Consider the following 17,276-nt stretch of genomic DNA (forward strand, 5'->3'; position numbering starts at 1 on the left):
AGTAGAATTACTGGTTCATAAGAACAATGTAAGTTTACTTTTGCAATAAACTGCCAGACCTTTTCTGAAGTGGTATCTTATTTTGGTTTTTACAAGCTTTAAAACTACCCTGTGCTTTGTGTTTTTGTAAACACCATTCCTTTCACTAGAGAAGTTAAAGAAGAATAGAAAATAAAATTTTTCAGCTTAATAACAAAGATATTTGTTCCTCTTTGTCTAAATATAACATTTAAAAACAATCCCCCTTAATAATTGTTCTTCATATTGTATCTAAATTTTGTTTCAGTTTTGAACTCTGCCTACGGGCATTTTATTTCATTAATTTTAAGTTCAAAAAGCATTTGTAAGTAACTAACAAGGTCTAGAAAAATTCCTAAGCTTGATGGTTAAATAAATAAGTCATAATTTCTACCCTCAGTGGTCTTAACAAGAGGCAGATGTGTAAATAGCTACGTTTGAGGATTATAGATAGTATTACACACACACACACACACACACACACACACACACACACACACACACACACTACAGGAGGGCAAGAGGAAAGAACTGTCAAATTTACCTGGTAAAATGAGAGAAAAGCCATCTTTGAGGGGGAGATGCTTGTGCTTAATTTTTTATACAGGACTTTTAGAAGATACCATGTGGTTTAAATCCTTTGTTACTTGAAGGATTCTTGTTTTTATAGTTTGTTTTTTGTTTTTTGTTTTTCGTGGAGTTTTTTGTTTTTGTTTGTTTGTTTTTATAGTTTTGTGAACATTTGGCTTTCTTCCTCTGCAGTCAATATTGTGGAAAGTGAGCTGGACCAAAGATGTTCATTCTGGCCCCATGTCTGTCCCTTGGCCTGTGATTTTCAAAGTCCTCAGTTCCTAATTTGTTTCCCTGACAACATCCACAGCATTGGGGTAGGGTGGGAATATGGCAACTTTCTTAAACCCTAAGCAAATGTGAGGCATTGTGAAGGTATACCATCAGTTATAACGCCCTTTTGTCTTTGCACTTTTCTCAGATGCTCTTGAAAACACTCCATGTTCTGTGTCTTGATCCACACAAGTGCATATCTCATGAAATAATGCACAATTGCCTCTTAACATGTCTGTTTCCTTGCTCCAGAACTTTCTTCCATCACCTTATTCCCGTTACTAGTCTCAGCTCTTCACGTTTGCATCATATCTATGGAGTTAGAGTTGCCAAAATGTGTTCTAATCTCAAATGTCTCTTGGTTGTTACTACAACTCTGTTTATTAGCATATGGAGATATGCAGAAAACCAGTTGTCTTGGTTTCCTATGGCTGTTATGATAAATGACCACAAACTGAGTGGCTTAAAACAATATGAATTTGTAATCTTTTAGTTCTGGAGGTTAAAAGTCTGAAATGGGTTTCACTGAGTTAAAAATCAAGGTTTCTGCAGGGCTGTTTTCCTTCTTAGAGTCTTTAGAGGAGAATTCTTTTCCTTGTCTCTTCCAGCTTTTACAGGCCATCTGTAATTCATGGTTCATGTTCTCCTCCTCTGTCTTTAAAGCCTGCAGGGTAGCATCTTCAAATCTCTCTTTGACTCTGCTTTTTTCCTCCTCATCCATATTCAAAGGACTCTTTGATTACACTGGGCCCACTGGATACTTCAGGATAATGTCTTTATCTTAAGGTCAGTGGATTAACAATCTTAATTCATCTGCAACTTTAATTCTTTCTTGCCATATAACATAACTTAAACACAGGTTCTAGAAATTAGAACATAGACATCTTTGGGAGTCAATTATTCTGCCTACTATACTGGTATTAGTTTTTTGTTTATCCATATGTTTTGTTTTTAACCTAACAACGCTCTTATTAGAAATCCTGGACATCTCCCTCACTGTTGGCCCTTTGTTCCTGTCACAACATGTTCTTCATGGTCACTTTGTTCAGGCCCAACATTGTTCGGAATCCTCTCTCTCTTGCGGATTTACTTAAAGCATCCTTTGGGCAAATGACTTGTTCCCAGAGCTTGAGAGAGCTCAGTCCTAGGAGGGGGCTTGGGCTTCAGTCTTGCATTTGGCCATCCATTTATTTCTCTTGTCATCCATTCTCCTTTCTTGTTAAAGTGCTAATGTTTAGTGAAAAATAAAAACACCTTTATCATTACTTGCCATTTTTCCATTTCTTTTTCAAGAGTTTGGAAGCTCTTAATAATTTCATGATCTTAATGATTTATTTATTTTTTTGTAGGTGTCAATCATGAGTCTACAAATAAGAAGTAATGGGTAGCACATAGAAGTTTTAGTTAACCGACAATCTACTTACTGTCACGTTCTATTTTTTCATTCCCAGTGGAATATGCGTGTATGTTTGTATGGGGGGGTGTATGATACTAGCTTTTGTAATAAGTAACCCTCAAAATTTTATTGTCTCAACATTAGAATTTTATATCTCCCTAGCAAATAATCCAGTGTGATTGTTCCTGATTGTCAAATAACTTTTCTCCATTTCGTAATTCAGGGACTCAAATTCCTTCCCCCTAGAGGTCTGTCAGTCTATAAGGCCTTGAAGTCATCTGTAGAAAGCAGCAGAAGAGGAAACTGGTGGTATGATACATGCGAGTTTTTAATGAATCTGGCCTAGGAGCAAGGCATATAATTCTAATCAGATTCTGTTGGTATGAGCTAGTCCTATGACCACAGATAGAGTATTGAGAAATAGAGTTCGTGGATGGACAGGTGTTTGCCAGTGATGACTCCACACTGTGGAAATGAGAGCAGGAACATGGGCAGATCTCTAAGCACGTTAGAACGATATTTCTTGATTGGCTCTGTTATCTCTCATACTTTCCCTTCCATATCCACTACCCACCATTAGGATCTTCCTTAGTTCCCCATGATTCTTCCCCAGAAATTCTGCACTCTCCTCATATGAACGAAGAGAGGCTCATGCCCGTGGGGTGGTTTCAGACATGTGGGTTACATGTATACTTTCTCTATGACATATCCCATAACATATCATACAAAGTGTCTAGCTTTCATTCTCAACTCTCTCCCCAGTATTGCCCCATAGAATGTTAGATTTCTGCTTTCTTTAAATTCAGGAGGCTCAACTGCTCCATTGCAAGACTTTCATGCTTATCTTGTAGCTCAACAAAGATGCCTTTCCTTTTCTTCTTTCTCCTACCACTTCTCACCTTAACATAGGTTTCAATCTTCACCAGATTCTTCAAACTCTCATGCCTCTTAATTTTTTTGTATTGCTTTATATTGTATATCTAATATCAGTTCATCCACTCTGACAAGTCAGATAGTAAAAGCATTTTCTTAAGACCTTACCTTTCTTCCTATACAGAGCAGCAGCCAGTTTGAATAAACACAAAAAGATTCAATGATTGCCTCTGGTAGAAGACTTTGGAATAATTCCCTGGGCTTCTATGTGGTCAAGGCTGATTTCTCAACTATTTCCTGCAGGATAACTCTTTTGGTCAGTGACATGCTGCATATAATTGCTAAAAATGCATGTGGGTGGTCAGTCCCAGAGTTGGCCATTCTCTGGATTAAAATAAATGAACTGAGAAAACAACAGTTACAAAATAGTTCAGGTTTCCATTTTCTAGGGTAAAAAACACAAAGTAGAGTTGGTTATTATATTGTTTACTTGACTAAAGATAAGTAAACTCTTTCTTTATTAGGAAGTATAAATTTTATTGTTCTAGATTTTTCCATAAAACTGATCAAAGCTATGGCTCATCACTATAAGATTCCAACCTCGCTCCAATAAAATATTTATAGGTATAGTTGTACAAGATTCTGTGTACAAATTCAGGGGATTTCAAGATTTTTGAAAGCACATGAAACCCTATTTTATACTTATCTCAAGGAAGTATAGCACAGGGATCAAGATCATGATCTCTGGAGTAAGACTGTCACACAGGCTTTCTGATCTTGAGTAAGTTTCTTAACTCTTAGATGCCCTGGTATTGTCTTCTTTTAAATTAGGTAAAATTACTAAACCCTATCTTATAGGGTTGTTACAAGGTTTAAATTAGTTAATGTTTCTAAAATAATGCCTGGTACATGGTAAACACTAAAATTATGAATTAAATAAATTTGTAGTAAACTAATTTATCAGTTATTTATCTTCTTCAGTTCAAGGGCTCAAAATAGAACAGGTCATCACTATGTTCTTCTTCATCCAAATTTCTGATTTCTAAACTCTTAATGAAGCCATTGAAAAATCTATTCAAGTTATTATACTGGCTAATATGGGCTTTCTTATCTTTTAAAATGTTCTATTCTTACACTAAGAATCAATATGTGAATTCAGTAATAAAAAAATCATTTAATTATATAATATTGAAATATACTCTTATTTTTAGAACAAATGAACTAAAAAATCTAAGAGAAATTCTACTTTAATAATTTACATATGCTTTCCCAAGAGATGGATTCATAGGCCCTGATTGTGAAAGGTAGAGGAGAGGAGAATATTGCAAAAGAATTAGAATTACAGGCGCCTGGGTGGCTCAGTCAGTTAACCATCTGCCTTCAGCTCAGGTTATAATCCCAGGGTCCTGGGATCAAGCCCTGCATTGGGCTCCCTGCTCAGCAAGGAGCCTGCTTCTCCTTCTCCCTCTGCCCCTCCCCACAGTTCGTGCTCTCTCCTCACTCTGTCTCTTAAGTAAATAATTAAAATCTTAAAGAAAGAAGAAGAATCAATATTCAATAAACGTATTACTATGACTATACATAAATGATAAATAAAGTTTGCTCAGCAGGGAGTCTGCTTCTTTCCCTCTGCCCCTTCCCCGTTCACAAGCTCTCTCTCTCTCACATAAATAAATAAAATCTTTTTTTTTTTAAACGGAATTAGAATTATAAAAGAGAAAAACAAATTGTGCTCTATTTTATTTTCCCACTAGTTCCAGTCTTGTCTTTCTCTTTAGTGGCTTTTATTCCCACCTGATTTTTTAAAAATAAAAACATAAACATTATGTCTGTAAACCTGTAAGCAAACCGTACTTGCTAAAGGGTCTGATTTTCTCCATTTTTTTCTTTTCTTGTCTTTCTCTCTCTTTTCTACTATTGATGTGTTTTTTGGAGTAGTGTTGTTGGGGTTCAGAGCTGATGGCCAAGAAAGAATTCTTGAGATGTCTTAGGTGCAAAAAGGTGGTTTTATTAAAGCACGGGGACAGGACATGTGGGCAGAGAGAGCTGTTGCCCCCAGAGTGTGAGGAGCAACGGATTATATACTTTGGGGTTGGGGGAAGTAAAGACAAAAGGAAGTTCTAAAAGGACTTTCATATGCTTAAGGAGACTCACAGGATACTGGAGGCCAGGCTGTTGTCCAGCTAAGGTAGTTTTTCCCTCTAGCAAGTCATTAAACCTCAAGACAGTTGGAAGTTTCCTGGAGGAAGGTTCTACTCTGCCTGCCTCAAATTATTTGTCAACGGACAGCAGGTTATAAGGACATTTAATTTTATCTACATTTCCTCCTGCCTTTGTTTCCCACATCATTATTATTTTTCATTTAGCCTTTAACCCCAAATACACTAAAACTTACAGTTTTGGGGTTTCTTTCTTGCAAGCAGAAGGAGTGTGTATGCTTATGTGTCTGTACGTGTATTGGCACCAGGGAGGTCTCGAAACAATTCATAATCAAAAGGTGAAAGTAAACTTTCACATAGAAGGCAGTGAATTCGCTGTGCTTAGCACTAAAGAAATAAGTTGTAGAACTTATGGGGCTAAAATAGAAGCAGTTCTCAGATGAAAATGAAAAAATTCTAATTCCTCTAAGAGGAAAACAGTCCTGATGTCCAAGTATTTTAGTTTATGGAAACAAAACAAAACAAAACAAAACAAAACAAAAACCTGTATCTTAAATCCTAAATGACCATCTTAATACTCCACTTCTTAATTTGAATTATCACAATTCTGCTGAAAACAAAAACAAAAACAGCTCACCTTTTTGCATCAGTCATTTAAGCAAGCTGGTGCCTTCTACAATTAGGAAAAGGAATCAAGGTTGGACATGACACTTGTGTTCCTTCTTTAATGTTTCTGTGGGTCTTACTTAGTGACTTCTATTTTGTAAGCGATGATTTCCAGACCCTCAACTATTCCTGTCCAAATAGAAAGTGATTTTAGCCTCCCTAATTGCTATCACATTTGCTGTGAAAAGAGTTTAAACCAGAATCCTGAGAAAAACATATTTTATACACACTGACATTCAACAAAATTAATTAAACCAGAAGCACATTTTTGGCTGTAATAACGCCAGCCCAACAGATTAAATAGACATTAATTTAGCATTAAATTCATGCTCTTTTAAAATAATGGTTTGACAACATTTTGTTTGGTTTCAACATTTTTAAGGATCTGAAAAGCTGTTTTAAACATGTATTACCATTTCCCATAGAAAAACTGGAGTCATCTGATAGGCTCTGTAAAGAGCAGAGCACAAGGTGTGGCATCAGAGATCCAGGTCCTCCTTCCCCGTAAATCTTGGCTCTACCCACAGAGGTCAAAAGATAATCCACTTACCCCTCTACCAACAAGGGTCAAAAGCAAGGCACATTTAAACTGGGAGCATGCCTTCCCAGGGTGTAGCACTGCACATGGAGGAGGGCTCAGTATCCCCTTTGCTCCCCCTAAGCATTTTTTTGGCCATTCTCCCTTCATTTTCACAGTATCCATGAAAGCAAATACAAAGCAAAAAAACACAAAACCCACCAACCAAAAATGCAGCTTGAATCTCTTGTCATCAGGTTGAATTCCTCTCAATCCTGTAATATTGTCTTTCATTCTATTTTAGCCATTCCCTCTGCTGTATTCTAAGCCTAGTCATGACCGATAAGTGCAACACATTATAATTTCAATTTTGACAACTACCTCCTAAATTTTCAACTATGACCTCAAACTGTCAACCCCTTCACACGCTTCATTGATAGTATCACTGCTTCAATATTCTTCATCCACGTGATACACTCTTGCTTTCCTGAGCAAGATTCGTTCTCATGGTTCATCACCATCATCAGTCTCTTGCACATATTTTGACTCCAGGGTAACTCTTTCCCCTTTGCCTTACTTGACAAAACCACCGCCCTGGTTCAATGCACCTCCCAGCCCCTGTGCAGCTTGAGTTTGTGGAGAAATACACAACCATGCTGAGCTCATTCCATGGCATATTCATGAGTGCGAAACTCACAGTGGGCCCTTCATATTTTCAGGAAATCATTTTAGTGTCCTCTGATCCCTTCAGTGTCTTATTCTCTTCAAAGACAATTTCATATCTTCTCATTTCTCTAGAAACTCCCAAGACCTCATCCCCTGTTCTTACTCTCAGCTGGTTAGTCATATCTACCCTCTAACTGCCATCTGTTCCCACAGGCTCAGCCTTCCCATTGATAAACTGTCCCTAAACCTACCTAAATCTACTCCTCACCATCTCCCTTGCTGCCATCATCACTTATCTGAGCCATCATCATCGTGTGGCTTCTAGCCTGACCTCCCTGACCTCCCTGCTTTTACCCTTGCCTGCCACACTTATCTGGTCTCATTACAAACTAATACTTTCAATACATGTCAGATCATAGCACTTTCCTGCTCAGATTCTTTCAATGGCTCCCCATTCTACTCAGATTAAAACCAATTATAGTGGTCTACAACCCACAGTATTCTCTGAGCCCCTATTACAAGTCACCCCATTATCTTTCTCCTTTGCTCACTCCTCTCCAGCCACCCTTTCCTTTTTGTTTCTGGAATACTAGAGGAACACTCCAACATTAGGGTTTTGTATGTGCTTTGCCCTCTGTCCAGACAACCTTCCTTCATATATGTACGTGGCTCACTCTCTCACCGTCTTCAAGTGTTTTGCAAATGTCCTCCTCTTCTCAGTGAGACCTTCCTTGACCATGTTATTCAAATTACATTTCCATGCCCCTCAACATTCTTCACATTCATAACTTGATCTAGCTTTATAGCACTCATTGAATTCTAATATAGTATTTCATTTATGTATCATGTTCATTGCTTATTTATGCTTTCTGCCCACTAAGATATAAGTTCCATAGGGAAGATGTCATCGGTTTTCTTTAGAGATGGATTTCAACTGCTAAGAGTATTGTGCTGACACATAGATATGTTGTCATATCTGTTGACAGAGTAGACACTCAGATATGTTGGATAAACGATAACTATTCTTAAAGATTTGATACTGGCAGTTATGAATGAAATTCAATATCAAATTTCTAGATGTGTATATTTGATGGAATTATTTAGAAGCATTTAAATTAGCCATCTAAGATGGAAAATATAAATTATATACAAGATTTCATACACACACATACTCATGAACACAATAACCAAAAAAATTTAGTGGAGAATTTTCATTTCCACGTATTAATAGACTATTAAGAGAGAGAGGACAGCCCTTTCATGTAAACCCTCTGAATAATATCTTGTTCTTTAACTAAATTGTTCTTTTGTGAAATTTGCCATAAGAACGCTTACCTTGGAGGAATGAAACAACTTATATAATTTTGCATCTATTGCACTGTGCTTCCAGGTGGCAGGTATAATTAAGACATACCGGTATGTTACAACACGACAGATCTCAGGCTGACGAAGTGCGGTTAGTAAAATAATAGCCTTAAATAAAAGTCACCAATCTCCCGTTTTAGTCTCTTGGTACATGTGTAGCATTAAAATTGTAATTAGAAAATATATGATAACACTGTAGAAAAGAGTTTGGAGAAAAATACCAGCTCTCATAAAAACGAGAACTTCTTAATCTCTCCCTCATGAATAGGTTGGGCAATGGGACAAAGAATAAAAATTCAATCCCAAAAATGCTATTTTGAAATCAAATTTGGCCTACATTTTGATATTTGTAGGAATGTTGCATATCTTTTTCCCTACAATTATGTGGTTGGGTTAGATCTTAAAATTAAGTGAAGTATTTAATGTTGACGTACCAATGGAGAAAGATGCTCCAGAAAGAAAAAAAAAAAGTGTACCATAAGAAAACATTCTTTTCTACCTTTAGAACATTTGACTTAAAGATGTGGGACCACAGATCTTACTATGATGGTGAAAGTTTCAGACATTCTAGTCAGACTGAAATAGAATTTTTAAAGGAATTGAATTCTTTTAAACTCTACTACTTGACTCAATTTACAACTGTGAATTCCAGGACCAAAACCAGGGCCTGGGACAGAGTCTAAGCTTTCTTCTCTGTTTTAAGCAAACCAACCAGCCCAGCCCTGAGGGTGTTGGCAATAGAACAAAGTGGAGGATAAACTGATTTTAAATAATGGTGCTTTATTGAAGTCTCAAACTGTCCTTGGACCGACCCTTCTTCAGTGCAATTTGTAATTATAGAAGTTCACGAGGTCCAAGCACCACTAGACTCAAAGGAATCCAAACATACTGATTGCACACAGAGCCATTGGCAGGTTCCAAGAGAGGCGGGTCCCTGTTTTAATCACCGCCCCTGCCTGGGAGTCTGGCCCCACCCTCCACACAGAAGTCACTGCCTGCACAGGGAAGAGGAAGGGGCCAAAGTTTGCAGCTGAAAGTCTTACCCCTCTCCACACGTTCTTTAATCAAGGAGGAGAGGTAAAGAGTAAGGCAGAAAGTTGAAGGCAAGAAACAGGACACAATATTTGGGGGGAAAGTGAAGAAACAATAAATGTGTATTATCTGCACAGAAGTGAGTTAAAATTTTCCAAAAAGAGCCAACATGCTTCTTCAAGCCTCTTCATCCATCACTGTCTTCTTGAGGCAGCTCTGTGAGCCTAATGGAAAGCAGGTAACCATACGAATATACACATTTACTTGCCAAGTTTTTGTGTATGAAAGACTTACCTACCCTTCAAGGCACTTCCCTGATCTCTGGCTGATCCTAAGACATACACAAGGATTTGGAAAGGAGAGTCACAATGAATGATGCAAAAATAAAAAATGACAAAGGTGACAAAAATAAAAAGTGCAGTAATAGGGCCAAAGTCAAATATTCAAAATTTTTCTTAAGTTTGGAGCATTTGGGAAAAAATGAAATTTAGTGAAGTGTTGTTCCTCTGAATCGACACTTTTTTTTTTTTTTTGCAGTGAGGAATATTTTACTTGTATTCTTTTCTGTATCTAATAAGATTTGTTTTCCTTTTTTATTATAGGTTGAATATTAACCCTCAAATTATAGATTATACCACTGAGATAATAAAATTTAATCACATCTTTTCTTTGGAATTTAGTAACAAAATAAAAAAACAAATATAAAAACTCATGAAATCTAATTAATCCTTAGATATGGTTATATACCTATAACTTCCTTGGAAAATTAGGCCAAGGTAAACTCAAGTTACTCTTAAGATGTTTATTTCCTTTTGTTTCCCAAAGTTCAGGTGCTTCAAGATAGAGTTACATTGCAGACTTGGAAACACAAATTATTTTAGATTTGTGCTACATAAAGTAGCGAAAGGAGCCCTTAGCAGTACTAATAATGAGAAGCAAGATTAAACTAAAATTTAAGGAACAAAAATATGATATTATTAAAAAATATTACAATAAAAATAATAATGATTCTGATTTTTTAAAGATTTTTATTTATTTGTCAGAGAGAGAGGGGGCACAACCAGGGGGAGCAGCAGGCAGAGGGAGAAGCAGTCTCCCCACGGAGCAGGGAACCCCATTCGTGACTCCATCCCAGGACCCTGGGATCATGACCTGAGCGGAAAACACACACTTACCTGACTGAGCCACCCAGGCCTCCCTATTGTCATTTTCTTGAGCAATGTCGTTCTTGACATTTTGAACCAGTGTCTGGCATATAATTTTTCTTTAACATTATTAAACGAAGAGTAACCCAGCAAAGCTCAGGCAATGCCACACTGTCCCTCCTTCATCTCTTCTAGAAAAGCAGAGGCACTAGGAAAAATGAGCCTGAGTCTATTCCTTCCCATGCAGAGGGAAGGAGGGGAATAGAAGAATGAAGATTGAGAACTCTGGCGCCAGACACATCAGAAATCAAATTCTGTTAACCAGTGGCTGTGTGACTTTGGACAGACCTTCACTTCCTCAGCTATAAAATGGGCACATTAATAGCACCTACCTCAAAGATCATTATGGGGATTGAGATAAATGTTAAACTCTTACTGTTAACTTTATACATTTTCAACAACTATTAATAAAAATCACAAAACTTTCCTTAGAAGTAGGCCATCACTCCCACTGACCATCAGGCCCTCATTCTAGCCCAGCTTTGACTTGCATCTAAGAACTGGGCAGACCAAAGGAACCACGTGTGATTGGCAAAACTGAACTCTGGGTTTAGACTAGCTTTGGAAGCTGCATTTATGTTCTTGGCACTAACTGTAAGGTAGCAGACTTCTCAACGTAGTGCTGCTTCGTTGCAGAGATGTAATTAAATAAAGCGGTAAAGAGGGAGGCTCTGGACACTCTGGGGACCCTGTTTCCCTAGGGAAATGCTCTGTCTTAGGAATACACGAAGCACTTACAAAAATCTCTTAGCAACTGAGGAATCTGAAGCACAAAGGCAAGAAGTTAGGTATGCAGCAGAAAAACAGAGACAAAATTTCAATTAGAGAAAGGGGCTAAGTTAATTTAGGTGCCCCAGGCACAGGCTAAGCTTTACGTGTTTCCATGGTATTTACCAGACAGCAAACATGGCCATTGTAGTGACAATTAGAGAAACACTATTTTTGAACCCTGTATTTTCTGTGTCCATGTGGAAATGTTTTTCTCTCCAAGATCTGACACTTAATGAAATTCTCAATTTTTTCCATTATCTTTATGCCACAATAAAATTAGAGCCACGAATGTGGGAAGTGGTGGTACAAACAACAAAGAAATATCAATAAGGCATTTTAAGCCCTGAAAGATTTCGTAAAACATTACTCCCTATTCTATGAGCCTCTGTTTTTTTTTTCTGCGTGTGTGTGTGTGTGTGTGTGTGTGAAATCAAAAAGTCCGTATGAAGAAATGTACAACTTCTCACATAGAATGATGTATCAATGTAATCTTTTTAATAAGCAGTCCTATCAGTTTTTATCAGAAGATATTTATTAAAAGTCAACTATGTAAAGCATTGTTAGGCAAAAGGATTCTTTTTTTTTTTTTTTTAAAGATTTTATTTATTTATTCGACAGAGACAGCCAGCGAGAGAGGGAACACAAGCAGGGGGAGTGGGAGAGGAAGAATCAGGCTCATAGTGGAGGAGCCTGATGTGGGGCTCGATCCCATAACGCCGGGATCACGCCCTGAGCCGAAGGCAGATGCTTAACCGCTGTGCCACCCAGGCGCCCCTAGGCAAAAGGATTCTTAGGAAAGATTACCACCTTCAAGCAGATTGCAGCCTAATTAAAAAAACACTACAGAGTGTGAGTCAGATGACTTTTGACCTCTCCTCCCTTCCTTCATTCTGGCACATGCTCATCCCCTTTGCCAGAGCCTGACATGCTCTGAGTCAAGCCCTCAACTGGGAATACGAGTTGATGATATTTAGAACAGAGGGAGGGAAAGTATTCTTTTAGAATAAGACCAAGGAGCCATATAAAAAGAAGTATCAAGGTTTGTTTCTCTTGTGTTCTCTACATACAAAATCTAAGTAGTTTATTACCTCTAATCTCAGGCCTACCTGTGGTGAAGCAAGATGGAGATAACTGATTCACAGTCGTCCCAGAGGTTGAGAAAAAATGACACCTGATGGGTCAAGCAGAGAGATTCAAGTTACTTAAAAGCCATAAAGAAAAAAGAGACAACAGAAGAAGTCTCAAAGGCAGAGGGCTATTAGTTAATGATCACAAAGTAATGGTCATGGAGATGGTTCCAAATCCCAGTTTGAAGAATTCAAACCTGGAGCAGAGTGGAGATTTGTCGTCTGGAGGAGGTATCCATCTCTCTGAGTGGACCAGGACATATGAGCGAGGCGAAGGTCTTGAACATTTTTCTGAATTAGATAAGACTATCTAGCCATAAAGTTGTTTAAAACAGTCTGTACTAGGGGCACCTGGGTGGCTCCATCGGTGAAGCGTCCGACTCTTAATTTCAGCTCAGGTCATGATCTCAGGGGTGTGAGATTGAACCCCACGTGGGGCTCCATGCTGGGCGTGGAGTCTGCTTGGGATTCTCTCTCTCCCTCTCTCTCTGTCCCTCCCCACCCCTCTCTTCCTCTCGAAAACAAAAAACAAAACAAACCAGTCTGTACCAACATTCCCTTTCACTATTAAAGGACACACCACCAATCATAAAATAAATAAAAAAACAAAACTTAGAAGTTTGCAGCTAATATATAAGCCATAAATGTTCATAAAGGAAAAAACCTGTGTGTTCTAGTCAGAAATATCATCAGGAAAAAAATGTGACTGAACCTTGAAAGATGAGAAAGATTTAGATAAATCGAATGGGATGGGGATAGAGGCATGGTTTATGGTAACAGCGCAAATAAGGATGGGAACGGAATGAAGGTGGCATAGGTAGGAAACCAGCACAACTGAATGCCAAGATTTCTTTCTATATAAACAATATCAGAAATAAGACTGGCTGGGAAGCACCATGTTTTAGAGACATGTAGATTTGGGTAGAGGACTTTACACTTGTTAAAATAGTTGGTAGAAAGCCTTTGGAAATTCTTGAACACTGGAGAGTGATGATGGAAGTTATATTATAGAAAGATTGGTAATTATAATATGGACAAATTTGAACAGGAAGACAGACATTCGAAAAGAGGCCACAGGGAGGCTTCTGTAGCAAATCAGGTGTGAACAGAGAGGAACAGACCACTCTGATAGACATTTCAAAGGAATAAGCAACCAGGGTTGGTGCTAGGTTATATATAAGAAACAGCAGAGAGAGAAGTTCAAAGGTCACTTCCTCTCTGGTAGACTAGAAGAACAGTGCTGGGTTCACATGTTCCCAGGGCGTAAATGGAAGGTAAGGTATCAACTTGAAGTTCTGTCTTTTCGACTAACCAAATATAGGACCTCCGCCAGTAGCTCAATCTATTTGGTTAATAAAATTAAATCCATTTTCTCATCTGTACAATGAGACCAAAAGCTTAGGTGATCTCTGAAGCCTTGAAAACTTACTCTTTTCATGACTTCTACTTTAATTGTGTCAAATCAGTGCACATACTGAAAATCAGAAGGCTGAGCGAGGCTTAGAAAACACTGTATCTCTAGCCAGTCAGCATTTGTACTTTCTTTAATCTCTTGCTGCGCATGATGAAGAAGTTATGATGGTACCAGTTGCTGTGCCCTGATAGGGCTGTTTAATATTCTAACCAAGCAACAAAATTAATTCGAGTTTAAATATTCAAACGACCCTTTTCTAACTCTTGTGGTAGTTTTCTTCTTCAATTCAGGGGAATTCTATGACATTGGTATGACCCTAAGCAAGAATGTAAAGTCCATTCCCAGCTCACTAAGTCCAAGGCAGTGGGAATAAAAACAGAATCACCAAAAACAATAGTAACTAACACTTGATTAAATTGGAAAGCAATTTAGATACATCGTATCTTGCTATTCAGACCCACTTCTGAGAGTAATATACTCATTTTACCCTATTGTTAGAGCTGATAACGTTGAGATGTAACAGTTATCCTTTTTCTAGCTACAAATTACTTAATAGTGGAGTTAGAACTATATCTTGAGCCTTTCTGATTCCCAAACCAATTTTCTTAACTTGTAGATCCTATTGAGGGAATTAAAATAGATTGCGAATTCTTCCAAAGGATGCGTGAGATTTCTTCACTGACTGAATGAGACCCAAGAACTAGAGACAGGAAGAAGTTGCTAGATTCTGGATTAGCGTCCATTCACCTCCTGCTGGGCTGGCTTGGTAGAAAAGATTACTTTGGAGCTCACATTTGAGAGCGGAAAGGAAAGAAAAATCAGAACCCTTACTCTGTACTCTCTCCCTTACAGCAGAATAAAGCAGGCAAAGGGAGAGTTAGTCTTGACTCACCTCTGCAACAGAGAAAGTTAACTTTTCTTGAACCTTCTCCTTCAGTGGTCAGAATACCAGGCATGGAGATGTACTTCCCTGTGACATACCTGAAATCTGAAAACATTCACTTTGACAACCACACAGAGTTTGTGGGAAAGGCTGTCAGAGAACACCTTCTCTAACTAAAAATGCCGTTGCAACTTAGTAGGTGATTACCGATATTTTTATCCACATGTCATAAAGAATTTAAAGAGTTGCTCAAGCTATGGTGTCAGTTTTGGGCCAGTGATATAGGGAAGAAAGAAAAAGCAATACATTCCTCATTAACAGCTTCTGCGTCATGCTACCTTCTTTGTAACTGGGTATCAAGTGTCTTTCCTTTAACTTGTAAAGTACTGATTTAGTACTATTGTGTGCAAAGCGATAGCTTTCCGGCATAATGGAAAAAAATCATGTTACTAAGAAAGGATTAGGACAGAAAACTCCTGTCTGTCAGCTCTTAGATCGTTATTTTTCTTCATCACCTATCTTTTAAGGCGTTTGTCCACTTTCAGTCATGTTTAGAATACAGGGACTAAACACCTATAATAAGCATGTGAAAGACATTTCGCTAGAGGCTTCCTAAGCAGCTTGGGCTCAGAATGCAAAACTGAAAGAGTCATCAACCCATTTGCTGTGCAATTTGCTGAAGGTGCGTTGTGCACTTGCCGTGGTGCCAAGTGCGGGCCGTCCAAAAGTGGTGCACAACCGTACGTTGCTCTTGCAGCGTTTACAGTCTAGGGGCTGAGAAACGCATGAAAGAAAGCGCACAAAGCGTTATCTACTTGCACAGTGTAGTAAGTGCGGGCAGAACCGGAAACGAGGAGTGATCCACGAGACCAACAACGGAAGCTACATTGTGATCAGAGAAGACTTCATTGTGTAAGAGATATGAAGACAGGAAGGTAGCTCGGCAAGGAGAGGGAGCCACAGAACTTCAGGCAAGGGGAAAAATAAGCAGGCATAAAAAGTTCTGAGGAGAGAAAGTGCTGGAAGAAGGCCAGTATGGCGAAAATGCACAGACCGCAAGAAGCCAAACACGGGATGAAGGGGGACAGGAAGCCAAGACCAGGTCATGCAGCGTCTTGTAGACCACAGTGAGAATTCTGAAGGAACTGAATGCAAGAGAGTCACAAAACTGAATTTATGTTGTAGAAAGATCTTTCCATTTGCCGTATGAAATATGCACTGAATGGGAGCGCCGGTTGGATGTAAGGGAAACGTTTGCAATGCTTTTGTAGAGGTCCAGCCAAGCGGAGGGGATAATGAGAGGAGCAACAGAAAACGAATGAAAACTGATTTGAGACAGGCTTGGTCAGTCTTGCCATTGTGTTTCATGTGGGAGGTGAGAAAAACAGAAAGTTTAAAAAGGTTCAGTAAAAACAGGAGATCAGAACATCTGTCATGTTCTCTATCTTGATGGTAGTTTGGGTTACACAGCATACGCATAAGTGAAAACTCAGCAAAAGTAATCTTATGATGTATGCATTCTTATATTAAAAGAAAAAAATCTGTAAATAGACATTGAACACAAGTTAATTATGTATGCTGAAGGATTGAGGAAAAAGTGTACTGATGTCTGCAATTTACTTTGAAACGCTTCATAAGATAAGATGGATTTGACTGGGGAAAAAAAGGCAGAAGGAAATGTAGATAAAATTATTGTCCGTATAACCTGCACCCCATTGACAAATACTTGAGGCAGGCAGAGTAGAACCTTCCTCTAGGAAACTCCCAACTGTCTTCATGTTCATGCCTTGCTAGAGGGAAAAGCAACCTTAGTTTGACAATAGCAAGGCCTCCTGTATCCTGTGAGCATATGAAAACCCTTTGGAACTTCCCTTATCTTTACTTCCCCCTACCCCAAAGTATATAATCAGTTGCCCCTCGTCATTTGGGGGCAGCAGGGAGCAGCAGCTCTTTCTGCCCATGGGTCTTGTCCCTGTGCTTTAATAAAAACCACCATTTTGCCCTAAAGACATCTCAAGAATTCTTTCTTGGCCACAGGCTCTGGACCTTACCCCGCCAAACCTCACCTGTATTCAGAAACTACATCAGATTGATGGAAAAGATAGAAGGATGAATAGATGAATAGATACAGTACATGATAAAATAAGCAGAGTAAGTATCAGTAAAGTTGCTAACTTGTCATATAGTTGGTGATAATGGTACCTTTGGAGAGGTGTTTGGAAATATGTATCAAAAGCATTAAAAATGTAGATTTCTTTGACCTAGTCAGTCTAATTCTAGAAATATGTCTTGTGAAATAATCAGAAATGCACACAAAGGTTTACTCTATAATGTTTAAAGA

The sequence above is a fragment of the Ursus americanus genome, chromosome 15 (assembly GCF_024610735.1).
Source record: "Ursus americanus isolate L20-20 chromosome 15, mUrsAme1.1.p, whole genome shotgun sequence".
Lineage (NCBI taxonomy): Eukaryota > Metazoa > Chordata > Mammalia > Carnivora > Ursidae > Ursus > Ursus americanus.